Below are 20,167 nucleotides of genomic sequence, written 5' to 3' on the forward strand. Positions count from 1 at the left end.
TCAGTGGGGTGGGAAGTCCACATCAGACTTAAACACAGACTTTTAAAGGAACTTTCCTAGGTCCTCCACCATGGCATTGAATTAGACTGAGAACCTCAGATACCTCATTTAAAGTTCAGAATAAAACTCAGAGCAGATTCACTGCCCCACTGACATGGAAGACATGTATGTGGTTCTTGCACATCTCTTCTCCACAGTTTATCCTCAGAGCCATTCTGTGAGGTAGCTTGTGCTGACTGGCAATGACTTTTCCAGGCTCACTCATGACTAAGTAGAGATTTGCGCCTGTGCATCCACAAGCCTTGCCTTAATTCAACCACTGCTTTGAATCAAGCAGTTTGAGCTCTTCCATTGATCTGCATCAACATCTTCTCTTCTCATCTCCCTTTTCGCTTGTCTTTTGGATATATGAAACAATATTGGTCATTGCTTGCTCGTGTACTCCCCTCTTTCTATAGTTATCCATTATGGCCATTTCACACCATTGCACAGCAGCAAGTCACAGTTTCCCATTGACTAGGCACTCAGCAGGGAAGTCCAACCAATCATGTCTTCTTGAGGACTGAAATATGCATAATGCACATGTTTGGAAACAGGCTTTTGCCTTAATCTCACTTTATCTTTTTTTCTTCAGAAGGATACCTGTGTTTGAAAATGTCCATCTTAAGAAATAAGAGAGTTTCAACCTCTCGCACCATTTTCACCTAAGAAAGAAGCATGATGGACAGCAAGAAGGTTGCCTTAAAATTATATAAAATGTTGTCTTAAAAATGTTCAAATGTATTAAAAGGGAAGAAATCTCAACCTCACAAAACTGTCATCATTATATCTTTTCACACACTGTGACCACAAGCAATGCAGCCTGCTTTTGTAGACACAGTGGTATATAAAGCAATGCCTTTCACCAAACACAGCCACTTTGGAAGCCCAGCTTGGCATCCTCCTCTGCTAGATGCCCTGTGTGGCCATTCATTTTGCTTTCCAATGGATAAAGCAATTTGAACATCATGATAGTGAGAGCTGTTCTCATCTTTGGTATGCAAAATTTCTGCATGCGAACAACAGCAATAAAAATAACAATGAATATTTTAATGTTAGGCACAGTTATCTGCCTTATGCTGACCTCACAACTTGCATTGCCCCCTCTGTGCTTCCTGTCACTGGATGCCACTAGAAGGGGGCAGCGATGACACTCAGATGATGACATTGTAACACAGGTAACACAGGTATGTCCAAGAGTGAGGGGTAGAATTTGACATGAAAGCAAAAGTTAAGTACGACACCAGTGTCCTACCACTAGCTAAATAGAGGAAGCTGCCTTAGACAGTGGGGCATGCGCAAGGGGGCGGCAGCAAGATTATGGCTATTGTCCCAGTCTCTTCAGGATTTTCCATGGGAGAACAGAGTTGTCCTTTGCTTTTCAAGCTGTCCTCAGGCAGGGGTGAAGGGTGTTCTTCCACTGCCAGTCCTGAAGTAATATTCAGTTGACTGTCCAGTCAGCTTCTATATGGAGAATGGCATGCATTTTTGTATTGGTATATGTATGGGTGAGATCTTGACTGACCATAGGAGCTTAGCTGGCCAAGGAACTTTGAAGTGGCTGGGAAAAGGCATGGAGAATCTATCAGCCATTATATCAAAATGGAGGTCCCACCAAAGAGGCAATATATCTTGGAGAGCTTTGAAGAATTTAGTTTTTGGATTACCATTCTCAGAATCCCCTACCAAGCATAGCCTGTGGCCTTCTGCCTGGGGCCCTCTGGGAAGTATAGTATAAAAAGTTACTTTGCTTCTATCAACAGATTAGGGCAAAACAGCCCTAAGAGATGGACTCCATTTTATACGACCTGCTTATAGGATTCAAAAGGCACCTACACAATGAGAACAAGAATGGACTTTCAGTCTGATCCAGAAAAGATGAAATTTTGACCCTTTGCCGTTATTAACTGTAACAGATGCTGATACAGTGACTGGGTATCAATTATACCAACTAGAACCTTCATACTTTGGTAACAGTGCTGTGTGCATAGGTGTTTCTGTATGCATGCACATATGTGCATGAATAATGTGTTCTTTAAAGTGTACCTCTGATACCTCCCCCTGAAAAGTGAAAGATCAATAGACAAAAACATACTTTGCTCACAAGACTCCTTTATGATAGCCTGGCTGCCTCTTTTGCATAGATTTATGATAATAACTCTTGCCACACACAGAATAAAACAAAACAAAAAAAGCCCTGTTTATTTTGCTGTCTAAATAATAAGGCAATTTGTTACAGCTAATTACTCAAATGCTTCCTTAATCTCAATTAAAAGACAGAGGACTGATTCCCACTCCCCACCCTTTACCCTGTACATATAATATTGCCACCTTTCTAAAGCAGCCCGCTCCCCCAAAATCCTTTTTTAATGTCTCTCCAATTACATATTCATTAAGGAATGTGCAGCCCATGGAAAAGTGAACTGCTAAAATACATAGCTGCAATCTTAAACAATGATTTATTGTGACATGGGATGTGGGACATTTCCACAGCTTTTGTGATTGCCGTGATGAAGCTGTAAAGCAAATAGCATGAAATGAAGCAAGGCCTCACAATTTAATCAGCTCGTAAACAGATCTACCGCATCAAGCAAATGACATTATTATCCATCTGAAGTAAATCTTGCTAATCTCAGGAGATAAAATCAACATCATTAATGGTCACATGTCATATTCATCAACACTAAACCATCCCTTTTGACAGATTAATCCTAACTACAGCTCCCACGATGTATGGTAATCGAGCTCGGAGCCTGCAATTCATTCCACGGCAAGGCTAACCAGTACTCTTAGCACAGCTATTACAAATAATTTTTTTATTGATTTACATATTTTAAAATGCATTTAAGGTGAGGTGCCATTAAAAATCCTGTCACTATTGCATATTTCTCCCTCCCTGTCTCCATCTGCATTCACAGAAAGAGAAAGCAAAAAAATACTTTTTGCTCAAGCCAGCAAGAAGGTGTCTTCTGCCAAAATGCAATGGGAGCTGTGCCAGTGAAACTCCTGGAACACATTCTTCTCAGTGGGGATCTTAAACCATGCCACTTCTTAGAGGATTCATTTCTATCCAGTGCTGGTGTGACTGGACTGGGGTTTGAGACATCCAGGTTCAAGTCCCCTCTGAACCGTGAAATTCTTGGACGATCAATCACTTTTTCTTTGCCTCGCCTGCCTCACAGGGTTGCTGTGAGGATGAAGTGAGTAGAACCATATACACCACCTTGAGTACAGTATAACAAATACATACATCATATAATGTAATCACAATAAATATCTCACTATTTGTGGAATTCTAAGCAGCACATATGTTTCTGCCCACTTTTTCATTTTATCCTCACAACCTGAGAGTAGGTTAGGCTGAAAAATAGTGATAAGCCCAAACTCATGGTGGAATAAAGATTTAAATCTATGCCCCTCCTATGTGCTCCCAGGGTAGTGAAATAACCACTACACTGCACTGGTTTCTGCTGAAAACTTCCTGGTTGTGCTTTGTGTCTTCTGTCTATCATGCTCCTAAACTGGTAGTATTTAAAGCAGGTATCTGGCACAATGCTGATCCCTCCTGTGTAAGTGCGAATATATGCCCTTCCATTTACTGATTTAAACTGCAACCCGACACATGACATCCCTGAGAGTAAGTCCCTTTGAACCCAGTGGGGATTACTTCTGATCAGACAAGTGTTGGTTTGCACTGGTTTTTTTTTAATATTGTGGCAAAATTATGGCTGATGCACAGCCACATGTCATAGGACTGAGCCACACATATTCTGAAATTTGGAAGCCACTAGGGAGCATGAGTTGCATGGAACCCAAACGCCCCCTGCTGTCCAGTTCCAGCCAGGCTGGGAACCTCTTCCATACGGAACAAGTGCCTGGAGAGGACTTAGTATAATTTGGAAGTTAGCAACAGCAAAAGAAAGTTGCATGTACCAAAGGCAGACTCTTCTGCAAAAGCTGGGAAAAGTTCCAGACAAGACAGGCATTGCTTTGAGAGGTGGTGGAGAACTCCTGAAAGCAGGCATATTTCATTGGTTAGGCAGAAAGATATTTCTTTTATTTATTGAATTTATACCCTACCTTTCTCCTGGATAAGGATTCAAGGCAGCTCACAACCACAATATAAAGAGGGAGGAATGTGGTTTGAACTTTATACTGACTTGGCCCATTAGTCCATCTAGCCTATATTGTTTCCTTCAACTAGCAAAGCCTCTCTAAGGCAGAATCCTTCCCACCCCAGAGCAGTATGGAATCTGAGATCCTTTGAACTGGGAACACTAGGAACAGAAACTAAGACCTTTTGTATGCAAGGCATGGGTCTGGCCATTGGTTCTCTGAGCCTGTTTCTTACTGATCCACATGCACAGTGCCCCTCTTCAGAGCTGAAAATGTATGCAAAAGAATCCAAAATGACTCATAATCATCATGGAGCTAGTGGAAATTTCCAGAAAATGTACATCTTCAGTCATTGGGCATGCCTTCATTGCAGTTGGGGGTTTTTGGTTGAAAAGGAATGCCAGTAGTCTAAGCTACAGGAATCTTATGAGCTATGTGACACAGAAGCAAACATGGTCCTCTGCTAAGAACTAATCCAAATCCACAGATTTCTTCATTAATGGGATGAAAAAAATGAGATTTTTTTTTTAAAAAAATTGAACATTGGAGAAAGAAAAAATGATGGCTTGGTTTATCTTACAGTGAATGAATACAGAATACAGAATACAGAATGAAGAACCTATGAATGGATACATAGGGACTGAAACCCAAATATAAGTGAACTAAGCACTCAAAACTTCCTGTGGTGTGTTACAGACCACCGCTGCTAGTTGCTCTGCGAGGGAGCTGCAGCAGCCAAACTGCGTGGCTCCCGCACGGAGCAAAAAAGAAGCCCCAAAATGGGGCTTCTTCCTGCGACCCAGTTATGACACCACGAGGCGGCAATGGTGCACTCGCAACGTCATAAGTGCCACGCGATGTGTGGACGCACAGCGTCCACTACGTCAATATGGCGGCGGCCGTGTGGAATGGCCGTCGCCATATTGTACGTATTCACTATGTACTAGGGTTAGGGGGGTGCGGAAGCACCACCCCTTCCTAACCCTAGTATGTAATGAATACGTACAAAATGGCGGTTTGTAACCCGCCCCAGTCTGAATGAACATTGCTTTCTCCAACATTCAGCATGTTAAAAATTCAAAATTCTTTTTGATCCCTTTATAAAGGTATTACTTTGGATTCAGGCCTTTGAATTATATGCCATATACTGCAAAGGCAACGTGGAATCCATTTAAAGAGAAAAATGACTTTATCAGTCATTATAAGGATAAATAAAGGATAAAAGCTGGATAAATCCTATTCATCAGTCATAGTGACTCCATAACACAGAATGCAAATATTTGTGCAGCCAACTTCTCTGCATGTACTCACACATAGAGAGATTCCCCTTAACACAGGAGTTTATCAGACAAGGGAAATTGGAAGTATAATCCAATGGCAATCTGAACACAATCATGGGGTTTAACATTATTGTGTGATAGACCACCACACTCAATTTCGGGAAATGGGAAGTCAGTTCAAACACAATCATGGGGTTTAACGTTATTGCATGATATTCTACCACACGCAAATTCAGGCAATGGCATGTTATTTTCGGGCAATGGGAAGCCAGTTCGAACGCAATTCGCATTCACGTAAATTCGCTGAACTAGCGAATTCCTGTGAATGCGTTCTGGCCCCACTTTCTTTTCATTCAAAATTAAGAGAAATTCCTCTCGTGTGATAAACTCCACACTCTCTGTGGAGTGGACAATTCTGGGGCAAGAAAACATTATGCTGCTATAAGACCTGTGCACATAATGTCTTGTCTGGTTGTTCTAATATATGTATGGCTCTCAGATTCTGGCTCTTGTGTATGGCTTTGCTGTACTGCAGTGAAAAATATTTACTAGAATGCTGACTCAATATGAATGCTTTCTGTTTTAAAAGGGGGAGGTTTCACGACTTTGAACACTAAACAAGTACTGAATCATATTGGCAACCCTATTAACAAGGCCTTCTGAATGACAACATCAGGGATGACTGCAGTGGCACATTGTGCTGCCAGTTATTGACTAAGTGGGTGCAAACATTGTCTACAGCCTTTGCAGATCTCCAGCAGTCAAAAATGAGACAAAGAAAGACAGAACCAAGTGATTTATAGAGACAACATTTATCAGCTTCCTACTAACATTACTCAAACTGTTTCACAAATGCACTAATTCATTAATGGCTTATTTTTCTCTCCTGAGACTTACTGTTACCCTATCTCCGCCTGAAACTCATGTTCATTATAATATGTGTTTCTGTTTCACTAGTGGGATATCTGCAATACAAATTAAAGTGGAGAGAGAATGAGAGCCATTTCTATCCATGCACTTCTCTAAGAACCAGGCCATGTGGCCAAATTCTTCCTTGAAATGGCGTACATGATCACACGAATCGTATATGAATGTGAATTAGGTTCTACATCAAATGGGCATTATTTCAGGTTTCAGTCTGAGGGGAAAGACATGTCAAGATAATGGCAATAAATCCAGTGTATTTTAAGAACATGTGGTAGAGCTAATTTCTTAGAAGTCACAGTTAGTGGTGCATGGATGTCCCACTGCTCACCCTGAAAGGGGTAGAGATTTTTCCCCGAGGATTTGATTTCATAGATACAGGGAGATTTTTAGGCTGCCATCAAGGGCTTGGCTTCTTACAGCTGCTCTGGTCCACACCTCAGGTCCAGCACCTGTTGAGAAGAACTTGTGTCAGCAATGGACGTCAGGCAAGAAGAGATCTAGCTGTCCCCAATAGCAGCTGATGGAGGTATCATGTTGACTCATTTACTTCTAGGAAGGTTAAGTAAATTGGTTGATATTTTGAGCCCATGATGAGAGGACCAGGTTGGGCTTGTTGTGTATTATTACTCCCTTAAGTGACAGATAGGTGAACAGAGTTTGGGAGCAAAGAGTTACCAGTAACGAAGTTACTTGTAATTAACAAGCTTACTTGCACAACAAGCAATGTGACAAGTTGCCTCACCTCCCAGTTGTAACACCTCATGATGAAAATATTGCTGTTAAAACATTGTAAAGAGTATCCAGAAATTACTTCTTAAAAGTAACTTTCCAAGTTGTGTGGAGGAAGGAAGGGAACCTGGGTGTAAGGCAGATAGTTAAAGACTTGATGAATTAATAGTTAGAGTCTAGTATGTTTGATTTGATTTTTAGAAGACCTGTAGTGGGCCCTTGTTATACCCTGGGTTTTGGTGTCAGGCTCCCCTATGAATACCAAAATTTGTGGATGCATGACTCCCATTATATACCATGGTGTAGTAAAATGGTTTTCTTTAAATAAAATGGCAAAATCAATGTTTGCTTCTTAGAATATATATAGTTTACATGAGATTAGTGTGATAAAATTATGTAGTATCATGCCTGATGAAAAAACATGTGGGTCTTTCCCCATTTAACCATCTCAGGTCCTCTTTGCATGCTTCTTAAGAAATGGAAGGTTTACTCACTGAAGGGATTTGGGAAAGGGCTTTGCCATGCAGTTGTACCAACAACCTGGTTGTGTCATCCCAAGCAGTTAGTTGTCAAAACGAAGGGGAAGGCGGGACTTCTGGCTAAATTTTTATGTGTAAGGTATCTTTCACTTATACTAAATGCTAAGGTTCTGATGAGTGCACTCTCTCTTAATTGGTGCCACATAAAAGCTTTTTCATTTACTGTAAATTTGTTTCACATACATAAAATGAAGTATGCCATTAAAGTGGGCAAAGTATAGTACCTGGAGACTCAGCACACTTTATTTAGATTATTATGTGAATATTAAGACGTAATATTGTGTGCTCCTGTCATTCTCCTTGGAAGCTGTTTGATGATGGAAAGAAGAAACATTGATGCAGGGTTAGGGAATAAATAAAGGGAGAATTGGTAAAATATCACTGTGAATTGATGGGAGGGAGGGAGGAAGGTGTTACAAGGTCTGTTTGTTTAAACTGGAGCAGCTTTATTCAATCAGGACAGTCCTACAACTAGACCTTCATACCCACAGGGGTTTTTATTCTGGACACCCCCCACACCCCCATGGATGCCAAAAACCATGGGGCATCAAGACCCGTTGTTTGCAATGGCAGCACACCACATTTACGGCCTCATTGGCACAGCTGTGTACCTGCACCATCATTGGGGATAATGGGGTAGGGCCATCCACAGATGGTCCAATCCATGGATGGCAAGCCTGTATATAATAAGGGCTGCATGTACTAAAGTTATTCATGGACCAAACCACTTCAGGCTACAGGTGGTGATAAGAACTGAAGGTTCAATTTTTTTCTTCCACAAACCAATAACCACTGCATGCAAACACAAGTCCCAGGGCAGATATTTCCTCTTTTCCAGTGGGAAGATATGCAGAAATATCATCATCACGAAGTGGCCAAATCCAGAAACAATTTTACCAACTGATTTTGTAATTGTACAACAACAATAGATTGGCTTCTATAATTTGTTAGAGGCTGTAGAAGTGAAATTCTCAAAGCCACTGAGAAAGCAGTTGGCTGGTTAACATGATAAAGTTAATATCTTATTTTAAAGGTCTTGGGGGCGGAGGTGGGGAGAAAATTTAATTTAAGAGCATATGATCTATTTACAATTCCTTCCAGCACCATTCATCCTTCCTTGACTTTATCACATTCTGTTGTGGAAGTGAAATGGATTTAATTGTCTGTGTTAACTTTTGAGACACATCACTTGCCATAGTGTAACCAGCTCTCTCCAGAAACCAAACAACTCACCAAATGGAGTAGCCTGTGAATTTGTGATGGCCACCTCCCTCAAAAAAGAAACGATTTGTCGGAAGAGGCCTACTTCAGCAAATCTGTGTTTTATATTTTAATTTATAATGTTATTGCAGGATTAGCTGTATATTTCAATACTGTTAAGCAGTTGGCTGAAAATGTTGATTCCTTATGGAGACAGCCTACAATGTTTGAAAGTGAGCTAGAAAAAGAGAAAGGGCTAGCACATCAATATCCTTCTATTTGCAACAGAAATGCAACATTTACTATTAGAATATAAAACAAATTTTGTAAATTGAATTGAAACCTTTAGAATTGCTAAATGTATTAACTGACTACAAACCTTGTGACATATTTCCATATGTTTGTATTAACTTGAGACTATTTTGACATTTTGAATTTATTGAGAAAGCGTTAAGAAAAGATGGAAGATTATCTCCACAAGATGAACTCAAATTCTGGATGGAATATAAAGATGAAAATAGCTCTGGGAAAGTGGGGCACTGAGGTGAAATATAAAATAACTTGTGAAATGTGAAATGTATTGTATATATTAAGAATATTCATTAATAATTATATTTTTAAAAGGAGAATATTTTGACAATTCCAACTACAGTAGCATCAGCAGAAAGATCTTTTAGTAACTATATTAAAAATATTTAAAGGTTTACCATGTCTCAAACCCAATCTGTTGAGTTATCAGGAATGAGTATTGAATCAAGCATTGCCAGATAAATTGATTTTGATAATGCTATTAGACATTTTGCAGATAAAAAGGCAAAAAAAGCCTATTCATTTCATAAGTTCATTAGATTTATTGTTGTTTTGTATAAAGTATATTGTTATCTGTTTATTATGATGCACAGGGAGTAAAGGGTTTACAAAAGAGGGTTGGACTGGATGGCCCTTGTCGTCTATTCCAAGTTTCTATGATTCTAAGTTTACCAGTGGTCAGATTCAGATAACCTGAGATTAGCCATCATGTCCAATTGTGCTTTAATACTTATACACCAAAAACTGTCTACTTTGCTCATATTATAGCCATATTTTGCTACAAAGAAGGAAAAACTAGAACTTTTAAAAGTCATATGTTAAAAAGCCATATATTGAAAACCACTAAAAGTCAAGCAGAATAAGATTATTCTTACTTCCTACATATTACACCATCAAGGATGGGGGTAATTTCACCTTCTTTGGGAATGTATTCCACAGAAAAGCATGGTTAAGCATTTGTCAAGCACTTCCACCAGCTGAACCCCTTTTGTCACTGGGACATATAACTAAGCCTCCAAAGATCATTTCACCCTATGGGTAGATTTGTTGGAGCGCCTGTGGGTCTTGAATCTAACCTGTATATAATTTTGGATTACCTTTCACATTTAAAATGACTGAACCCCATGATAGGGTTGCCTGAGGGTCGCCATAAGTCAGAAACAGCTTGAAGGCACACAGCAACAGCAACAACAACAACCACTTTTAAAATATCCATCATTCTAGTTGAATAGAATATGATCCAGCCACACACAATTCACAGGGTTGTGTCCTTTGTGCGTGTGTGTGTGTGTGTGTGTGGGGGCTCCTTAAACTCTGCTGAAAAAGACTTCATAGTTTTTACCTGTGCAGAAATGCACATTATCACACGTATGGCTGTATATTTGCTTCACATGCATTTGGATACCTGCACATTTTTAGCAGACAGATGGTGGACAGATTCAAATTTGCACAGGAAAGTGACAACTTGTCACTGTGAACGTGAACCCGAAAATGTGCACCAGGTCTCACGGTACACTTATATGTAGACTATCCCTCATTATTGGAAAGTACCATAACTTTAACATGGTGTAAATTTGTCTAAAAAGCAGAGAAATCTGGCTTTTGCATTCTGAATCAGTGATAGTTTCTGAACATAGCTTAAGGGTAAACCCATGTATAGTCTGTTATAGTAATAAAATCCCCAGGTGACCAAAGCATATTTCACTGTGGTCAGATACATCTTTTCCCTGAAGGGATACAACCAGTGCAACAGCTGAAATAGAGACACTCCTGGACACAACAACTGCCTGCCATTTCAAAAGCAAAGATAGAATTCATCTGACAAAAATCCAAGCTGGGCTTAAAAGAATACAACTGCCCTACAAGATCAACAATGGGGATGAGATAATAAGGTAATGTAAGTACAATAGTGTCCATAGATTTAGCAAAAGTAATACAAATTTAATGTAATTGTAAATGAGAAATAAAGAAAAATCATAAAATAAATATAATACATTTGTCTATTTCTTCTTCTTATTTAGCTTTTAGGTTGTTTCAATTACTGCCAACTTCTTGTACTAGTCTAGTTTAATATTGTTATTTAATAAGTTATTTCATATCCATTTTCACATTGGTCATTTATTTCATATTTTACTATACTTTCCTTTTTTCCTTTTTACACACTGCTGCCTTTTAATAATTCTGTTCTATTCTATTCTATTCTGTTATTGTTGTTGTATGCCTTCAAGTTGTTTCCAACTTATGGCAACCCTAAGTCAAACCTATCATGGGGTTTTCAGGGGCTAAAAGTGACCCAAAGTCACCCAGTGGGTGACTTAAAAGGGGGATTTTTAAACAGAGGCTGGATGGGCATCTCTCCAGAATGCTTTAACTCTCAATTTGTTCATGGCAGGGGGTTGGACTAGATCACACATACGGCCCCTTACCCCTTTCTGATTCAGTGACTTACATCTCAGTTCTCCCCCAAAGCTAGGCAGCAAAGTAACCAAATTCAGCACTTATATTAAACACATTCATAAAGAATACAAAACAACTGTGCAACTCTCCATTCTGATTGGATTTTCTATGCTAAGGAAATAAATGGAAGAAGCAGCAGGAAAACTTGAGAAGGTTGCACATGGAAGATGACAATCCCATCTTCCCCTCCCAACAGCAAAACTCCATGAATGAAGCAAAGCAACTGCTCAAGAGCTTTACCAGAAACACCCTTCTTAGCAGCTGCTCTTCAGCTGCTGAATTGCCTGCCCCTGGGACCTGGGCAAGAGTGCAGTTGGAACAGGGGGACAGTCTTTTAGCCATGTGAATAGACACATGTGAGACTGCCTTGGGTGCTGGAGAGAGTCTGCAGCGGGTGGGAGCTGATGAGGATTATCTGAAGAATATGTTTGACGGTGGCTACCAGTGGTTCTGCTGTCAGTAGGGCAGTGAATGTACTCTGGGTTTTATTCTGAACTTTATAGCAGATATTCATGGCCTTTCCAATTAATCATCTCACTGACATTGAAGGCACCAGCTGCCACTGCCATCCAATGATCTCAAAGGATGGAATAGAGAGCCTTTTGTTTTCCTCCAGCAGTTCTCAGGCAGACAGTTTCTCCCTGATTTTAGCAGCAGGGAGGAACCAAAGATCTGTATGGAAGAGGTAGGAAATCATGGCAGGTGTATATATATCAGGGCACCCATTGGGGACCACCTTAGCCCCTGGGCCATAGATTTGTGTATCTCTAGTCTAGAGCAAGGGGCTTGCAACAGTCAGGTGTGCCTGGTCCTTATACTACTATCCCATGCTGATTGTAACTGGTTCAGAATAGACTAACATCAGTATACTGTATATACTCAACTATAAGTCGACCTCATATATAAGTCAAGGTCAGGTTTTGGGACCAAAATTATGGATTTTGATATGACCTGTGGATAAGTTGACTGTAAAACTTAGGGGTATATAACAAAGGATGTAAAGGATGATGCAAAGGAAAATGATGCCAAAGAAAGAAAATTCTGGCAGGCATAACTGTTTGTGCTCAACCTAAAGGCTGGGTGGATGAGAGAGTAGAGGGGATCCATGTTTCTTTTTCATGCTCCCAGGATGGACTAAGCTCTCACCTTTTACCCCTCTATTCAGAGAAAGGGTATTATAAGAGTTAAACTGCAGTACTTACATTGACCTGTGGATAAGTTGACCCAGGCTTTTTGGGTCATTTTTTGAGTAAAATTTCTAGGTTTATACATGAGTATATACAGTAGGTGACTTAGGATGTAGCTACACTGCAGAATTACAGCAAACTGACACCACTCTAACTGTGGGATCCTGGGTTTGTAGTCTGGTGAGGTATTCAGTCTGATCTGTCAGAAAGCTCTGGTGTCCCAGCAAACTACAAATCCTAGGATTCCACAGGATAGATTCCAAGCAGATAAAGTGATGTCAAACTGCTTTAATTCTGCAGTATGGTGCCACCCATAGGAACCATTATGACTACTTGGGGAATATTTGGGAAGAGCCTTTTACAGGAGAGGTGAGCATGAGCATGCATGCCCATAGCTGCTCTTAGCCATGCTTAATTCTCTTCTTCTGAGTTTAATTCAGATCCAATTAATTCTTCATTGGTTATCTAAATACTAAATGCAAGTGCACAACTCCTTTCCATATAACTGCCTATTAGAGTACTACCAAACTTTTCTGAATGTGTTTTTTGAGATCCAGCTGTTCTCTACTAAGTATAGCCATCTCCCTTATGGGGATAAACATTCTTCAGTTTTTCTTTTCTTTTTGCAAGGCAACTGTTATGGTCAGTTTACTAACAAACCATACTCATAAGTCAGAGCAGGACAGCCTGTTGCACACTGCAGTAAATGAATCTGTCATGCAGCCAATAGTAAAGCAAAAGAGAGCATTGTACCACAGGCCAAGAGCCAGCCTTCCCCAGTCTGATGCCCTCTGGATGTTTTGGATTACAACTCCCACCATCTCTATCCATTTGCTGTGCTGGCTGAGGCTGATGGCAATTATAATCCAGAACATCTGCAGGATACCAGGTGGAGGAAGGCAGAGGGAGTGTGGCACAGATATGGTAACCAGAGAGTAACAAGTGTACAAAACTTTTTCTTCCTCTTTTCCTTTGTGAAATGTTGGCAAGGATACAATCTAAATGAGGAGTCATTTACCAGGAGAAGGTACTACTGACAAAAAACTATTCTTAGGATACACAGGTCTGAAACACACTGCAGAAATAATCCAGTTTGAAACCACTTGAGCTGTCGTGGCTCAGTGCTAGGGAATCCTGGGCATTGTACTTTATTGTGGCCCCAGAGCTCTTTGGAAAGTGAAGGCTAAATGTCTCACAAAACTACAGTCCCCAGAATTCCCAAGCACTGAGCCAGGGCACTTAAAGTGGTCTCAAACTGGATTATTTCCGCAGTGTGTTTTGGATCACAGAGAGCTGGTATGTATGTACCTGGAATATTATGTACATTTTTTTTTGTTTTATATGTATTGTTACTCACCCTGCACTCTTCTGATACAACAGATTAAAAATCCTACTGAGAATCAGTTGTTAAATCTGAGAGTTGATTCAGAAACGTGTAGCAATGGCATTTATCTTTACTGCATGTATGTCTTCCAGTTTTAAAATTTAAAATGTAATACAAGAACACATTACTCTATCTTAACTGATACCACCCTGGCCTTGGAAGGAGGGAAGAACTGGCAGTATCTGCTGGACTTGATTCCCTTCCCAATGCCATTCCCTTCTCTTTTTGTGTATTTTCAGATTGTAAACCTGAGAGCAAGGAACTGTCAAATTAACAACCTGTAAGCCACTTTGAGAGCCGTTGTGGCTGAAGAGCCAGGTATAAATACTCTAAATATATAAATAAGTAAATAACATGGAATCCCCATGACATTCAGTAGTTATACCTTAACTGTAGAATTGCTTTCTTTTGGGCCTTAATAGAGTGTGTTCCCAGAGGGAGGGAAGGACTAAATGAACATGCCATGCTTCCAGACAGATGCCCCCTTGTACCGGGTGACATCCCAGGCTGGGATGCCACTGCTTGCATTTATGCTCTGTTTCTTCATGTCTTAAGTTCACATGCTTAGTGTTTACTGCAGCGAAAACACTTTTTGAACACCAGCTTATGAGCAGCTAATGCAATTGCCACAAATCATATGAATTAGCCCTTCTGTCTTACTTCCATCTCAGGTAGTGTTTGCCTGCCTGGACTACAGTACTTGCTGCTGACCTATCTGCACAGTTTCTGCATTTGGGAGAATTTTGATCTTCATGGTCTGATCCTGTTCTTCTTTAGGATGCCAAATCCCAGCAAACCTGTCAATAACAGACAAGCAGTTTTGCATTGAAAAACCCGCTATTCTGTTATTGGGGCATGAAGCTTGAATTGAGTCCCTCGTGTGAAGCTCTCTGATAGAGCAATGTAGGCAAGCTCTCAAAACTTAGTAGTCATAAGACAGGCAATTTGTCAGGTTTGCAAAGTAAGGATTACTAAGCAAGAGTTGAACTTGTGAGGCAACTGAGATTTGTTGCTCTGGGACTTAGATCAAAAGCTAATTCTGGCTGTCTCAGTGGTTATCCTTTTGTTGCAAGGTAGAATATCAAACATTCACCATCATACTTGCCCTGGTTATATTATTCATTTTTATAATTCCTAAAATGCCTGGCCTCCATTCCAGCATGTTTCTCAAAAATGATTCCCTTCCTCTATGTTGTAATGTTGTCTTGTTCTAGCCAGCTGAATGACCAGGAAAGTGGAAATCAAGATGAACATAGATTCTATGATGCCATTACTACAGTCTGAATAGGTGCCACAGACAAGCTGCCATGTAGAGAAGCATTCCAAAGTATGTTAATGGCTCTTTAAGATGCCCATCTCGCTTGAGAGAACATGTATTATATGGGCAAAGTTAGAACCTTTTTTAGAAATTCTGACCTAGTTTGAACAAAGATACCAAAAAATCAATGAGCCCCACAGCAGACTAAATGCTTTGTTAGCCTTTTACTGCAACATTATACACTAAATGCAAATAACGGCACAAATTTAATGCTACCATTCTCACCATCCAATTCCTTTGGATCTGTACTTCACAGATCTTGAATAGCAACATTTTTCTTTTTAGCGTGAAGTTGCTCAAGGTTCACTGGAGACTTTTAAATTGCTGCTTTCAGAGAAATAACAATGTAAAATGACATTATGATATATAGCACCTTCCTGTGGGCTTGGACCAGTGCAAAAGCCAGCTGCTAATGCCTTTGGGAATGAAGCAATCTCCAGGGCACTATTGTCCAATTGTCCTTCTTACTGTATCCTGTTTAATTAGTTGCAATTAATTTCAAGCAACCGCCTACTGGAACATAACATCATGAAGCATGGAGAGGACATTGTTTATTCAGGATTTGGGGTATTACAGACTCCATGTTAGAAGATAGAAACAAATGGAAACAAATAGAGAACAAATTTTGGACTTGGACATTCTGGAAATGAACTTTGAAAAATCTACAGATAGATACTATGAAAGTCTGCCTATAAATGCCCTAAATAAATAATAAAATGAAATAGCAGAGCAATAGTGTGGTATGTATGCTCAGAAATAAATCCACTATGTCTGCATGTGTGAACATTAGAGAGGGAAATCTTTGTACATATTTGTACAGGCCCTCCGTTTTTGCGGGGGATCTGTTCTGGACCCCTTCCCCTGCAAAAATGGAAACTTGCAGACATTCAAGCCCCATAGGCTTGAATGGGGACCTGTGCCTGTGAGTGGCTGCGTGTGTGCACCTTGGGAGTGCACCCCATTTATCCTCCTCCATTTGCTCCTCGTGAGTAAGTGAGGGTCATGGATCTGAAGTCCACAAAAATGGAGGAGCAACTGTAGATTTCATTTTTGTCGGTAAGAATGAATAATTTAACTATTTTGTAAATTCTACAAGAATGTCATTGAAAATTGTGCAATATTTGAGAATAGTTCATAATTCAGCATTGAATGTGTGGAAAAAAATAACACAAATGCAGTTTGGGGGCACATAATGCATTTTCTGTGTTGAAATGCCGTTTTAGTAGCATACCTTGATTCTCTCTAGGCTTGTTTAGGGAAAATCATTTTCAGAATCCTAAAAGAAAATTGATAGACAAACATTCTCCTTAATTCTATGTTAGCGATACTTTATGCTACATGGCCTATCCTGAAGAGTGCAGATACTATGGAGGAAAACAACAAAAGCTAAGGGAACTTTAAATTTTGTAGCACAATCCAAAATATATATCAAGGGGATACCTTTATAAGGCTGATCAAAAGGCACACTTAATGTTAGTTTTCAAAGCCTTCTTCTCAGTGTGATGATGGTGAACATCATATAGGGACTAATGGTGTCACTTTTCCAAAGTCACAATTTCAGCCACCTCTCTCCCTTGATGAAGAAACAAATGTGTTTTGAAAGGCGGTGATCTATTTTGCACATTTTGGTTGGTCTAATAAAAGTATTACCTTGATGTGTATTTGGGATTTTGCTATATTTTGTAGTATGACTGACACAGCCATCACTATATAGTCCCCCCTCTTTTATATCTTATATAACAGCTGGATTAGATTGGTTTTCCACTTCTACTTGCTATAGTAAATATAAAGGGGAAAGAAATGTGCTTCTTCACGTCAGTCCTTTTCTAAAAAGGTAAAATGTGTACAATCTTGCAAGAAGAAGGGCAGTGGGTCCTGGCAAAGTAGGAAGAAGAAGAAAGAGATCTGGAGTGGGTGGGCTCACTGGTGTCCCATATTCTGCTGAGCAAGTGGCCCAGGAAGCAGGTGGCTGGAGTGCAAGAACTGTCAGGTAATTAATCCAAGTCCAGGTCAGAACAAGACAAAAGGTGAAGGAAGAGAGTGTACAGAAGTCATTGCAGCAAGCCAGTACGTCTCAATATCTGAAGCCAATAAGGAGTAAACAGAGTCATCACTTTGCAGCAAGACCAAGGTCAAAAAAGGATGAACATCAAAAAGTATGGTGGGTCCTCGGTATCCAGGGAGGATCCGTTTCAGACCTTCCCCCCTGCAGATACCAAAATCCATGGATGCTCAAGTCCCATTCTCCCTAATGATGGTGCAGCCATGTGACCGTACCACCATTAGGAAGAATGGGACTGGATTACCTCCACTCTCCCTCCCTCTCCCCCCTTTCCTGCCCTTCTCTTTCCCTCCTTCCCTGCTTCCTCTGAAGTTTCTGCCCTGGCTTGGCCTTTGGAGGCAGAGTCTGCTGCCCAGTCAGCTGTCGCCGGGGCCAGGGCCAGGACTGAGGCTAGGGCTTGAGTCTTGGAGCCCCTGTCCCCAGGCCCAGCACCTGGGACAGAGCCTCTGGGCTCCAAAAGCCAAGCTTTGGCCCTGGCCCTGGCTCCCTCCAGCCAACGGGATTCTGAGGGAGCCAGCACCAGGGCCAATGCTTGGCTTTTGCAGCCCAGAGTCTCTGTCCCAGTTGCTGGGCCTGTGGACAGGGCTCTGAGATTCATAGCCTGGCTGACTGGGTGGCAGACTCTGCCCCCAAAGCCCAAGCTGGGGCAGAAGCCTCGGAGGAAGCCAGGAAGGAGGTAAGGAAGGAGGGAGGGAAGGAGTAGGGGAGAGAGAGGGAAGGGGGAGGCACTTTTGTCCTCAATGGTAGCATTGCTGTGCTCATGCTGCCATTGGTGACAATATGGGCTTGCCATCGTCGGATGCTCAAATCCATGGATGGCAAATCTGCAGATAAGGAGGACCCACTGTACTGCAAGTCACCTAGATAAAATGGTTGCAAGCAACAAAAACTCCAGGGAGCTACTGGGAGCTTTAGAGTCAGCTGTCTCAAAACAGAGGGTGCCTAATTAATCAGTGTCTCCAGAAGCATACTCTCTGCCTCTTTGCTGATCTGCAAAGGATGGTACACGTCCTCAGTATCTGCCAAATCCTTTTGGGAAGTAGCCCCCCCCCCCCCCTCATTCCCCAGCTCCTTGGAGAAACCTCAATCCTTAGGAGCTGTAAATTTCTGTAGATCTGTGTGTGAATCAACTGGCTTCAGAGGGTGAATTATGACAACTGAGTTCTAATGGTTTCCTGATCAACTTGTTCCTTGGATTCAGCTAGCAGGCTCAAGACCCCAAAGAAGCCGGCTTCTGTTTTTTGTCTTACAAGGCCCTGAGATATTTCTTTCTTTTACAGGACTAGTTTAAAGACTGCATATTATTATGACTTTGGTAGTGGGGTTTTTTTTTCAAGCCCAATGATCTGCTGGGTGGGCTACAGAGGAGTTGCAGAATATAGTGGAGGATTAGCTGCACTTTCACTCCCTCTGCCATAATCTTCTCCTTTGACAATTCAAACTAAAGACTTCATTGATATCAATAGCAGATTATAAAAAATAAATCCTAATTGCTGGTCGGGGGTGGGTGGGAAGAGTGTAGTGCATTATCAAATCCACATCCAGCCACAAGGAACAACAACTAGCCAGGGACCAATGGTTCCCACTCCTAATAGTGGGATAATGGATCAGCTGGTTTTTGTACTGCTCTTGAAAAACCTGTTTGACATGAAATACAAGAAAGCACTGGGATAAGAGAAAGTAGTGTGCATACTGCAGGACACAAAACCTCTATTGTGTCAGTTTGGATTCCCCAAAAGCTATTTTTTGACTTCAGTTTAAGCACAGTTGTTATTGCTGTTGCTGTTGCTGTTGTTGTTTTAAAAATGCCCAATTTGTACTGTGGTCATAATTTCATTTTGTGAAAGCAAAAGTCTGTCATGATTCTAATGGACTTCCTGCCCTTCCCTATCTGTTGTTGGGCCTTCCAACGTATTTGGACTGACAACTTTAGTGGCTACATGTCTACAGCAGTCTCTTGAAACTGCATCACTGCAGATGATTAGCCATGTTAGTCTGTTTAGCAAGAAAGACACCAGTCTAGTGAGAAACAGAAGACCATGATTTCATGTGGAAAGCCTTGGGTTTCTATGTCCCATCTTTTATTTTTGTGCCAGAGACTGAAAGCTACATTTGCTTCTCTCCATCCTTCAATGAAAACACAGGGATCAAGCTAATATTCAAACCAGAAACATACAATGATATCCTGAGCCTGCATACTCTCTTTCATTCTAGTGAAGATATTTTGTTACAAGGAAACAAATTTGCAAACAGAGAGCATGACACCATCTGTTAAACCAAAGGGTTCACTTCTTTTGGCCAAACCAGAGTTCAAATAAGATTGTGAGAACATTTTACAGCCAAAGTGACCATTAGTATTGAGCCATCCAAAATAAACACTTGTGGTAAGAGGAAGACAGTATAACTTGCCATTCACTTTTAAATCATGGATTTTGAGGGTGGAAAAATATTTGTTTGCTTTGCTTAAATAAAGAAATTCAAGATAATAATTTGACCTCTGAGGCTGGTACATAATTCATTGTTTCCAAGAGAGTCTATTTTTGTTTTGCTTTTAGTATACGGGTGCCATAAATGGTTATCTTCCCTCCACAGAGTGTGACAGTAGTTTAATTCCTGCTGC

The sequence above is a fragment of the Sceloporus occidentalis genome, unplaced genomic scaffold (genome assembly GCF_023333645.1).
Source record: "Sceloporus occidentalis isolate IW3139 unplaced genomic scaffold, rSceOcc1.0.p SCAF_2, whole genome shotgun sequence".
NCBI classification, from domain to species: domain Eukaryota; kingdom Metazoa; phylum Chordata; class Lepidosauria; order Squamata; family Phrynosomatidae; genus Sceloporus; species Sceloporus occidentalis.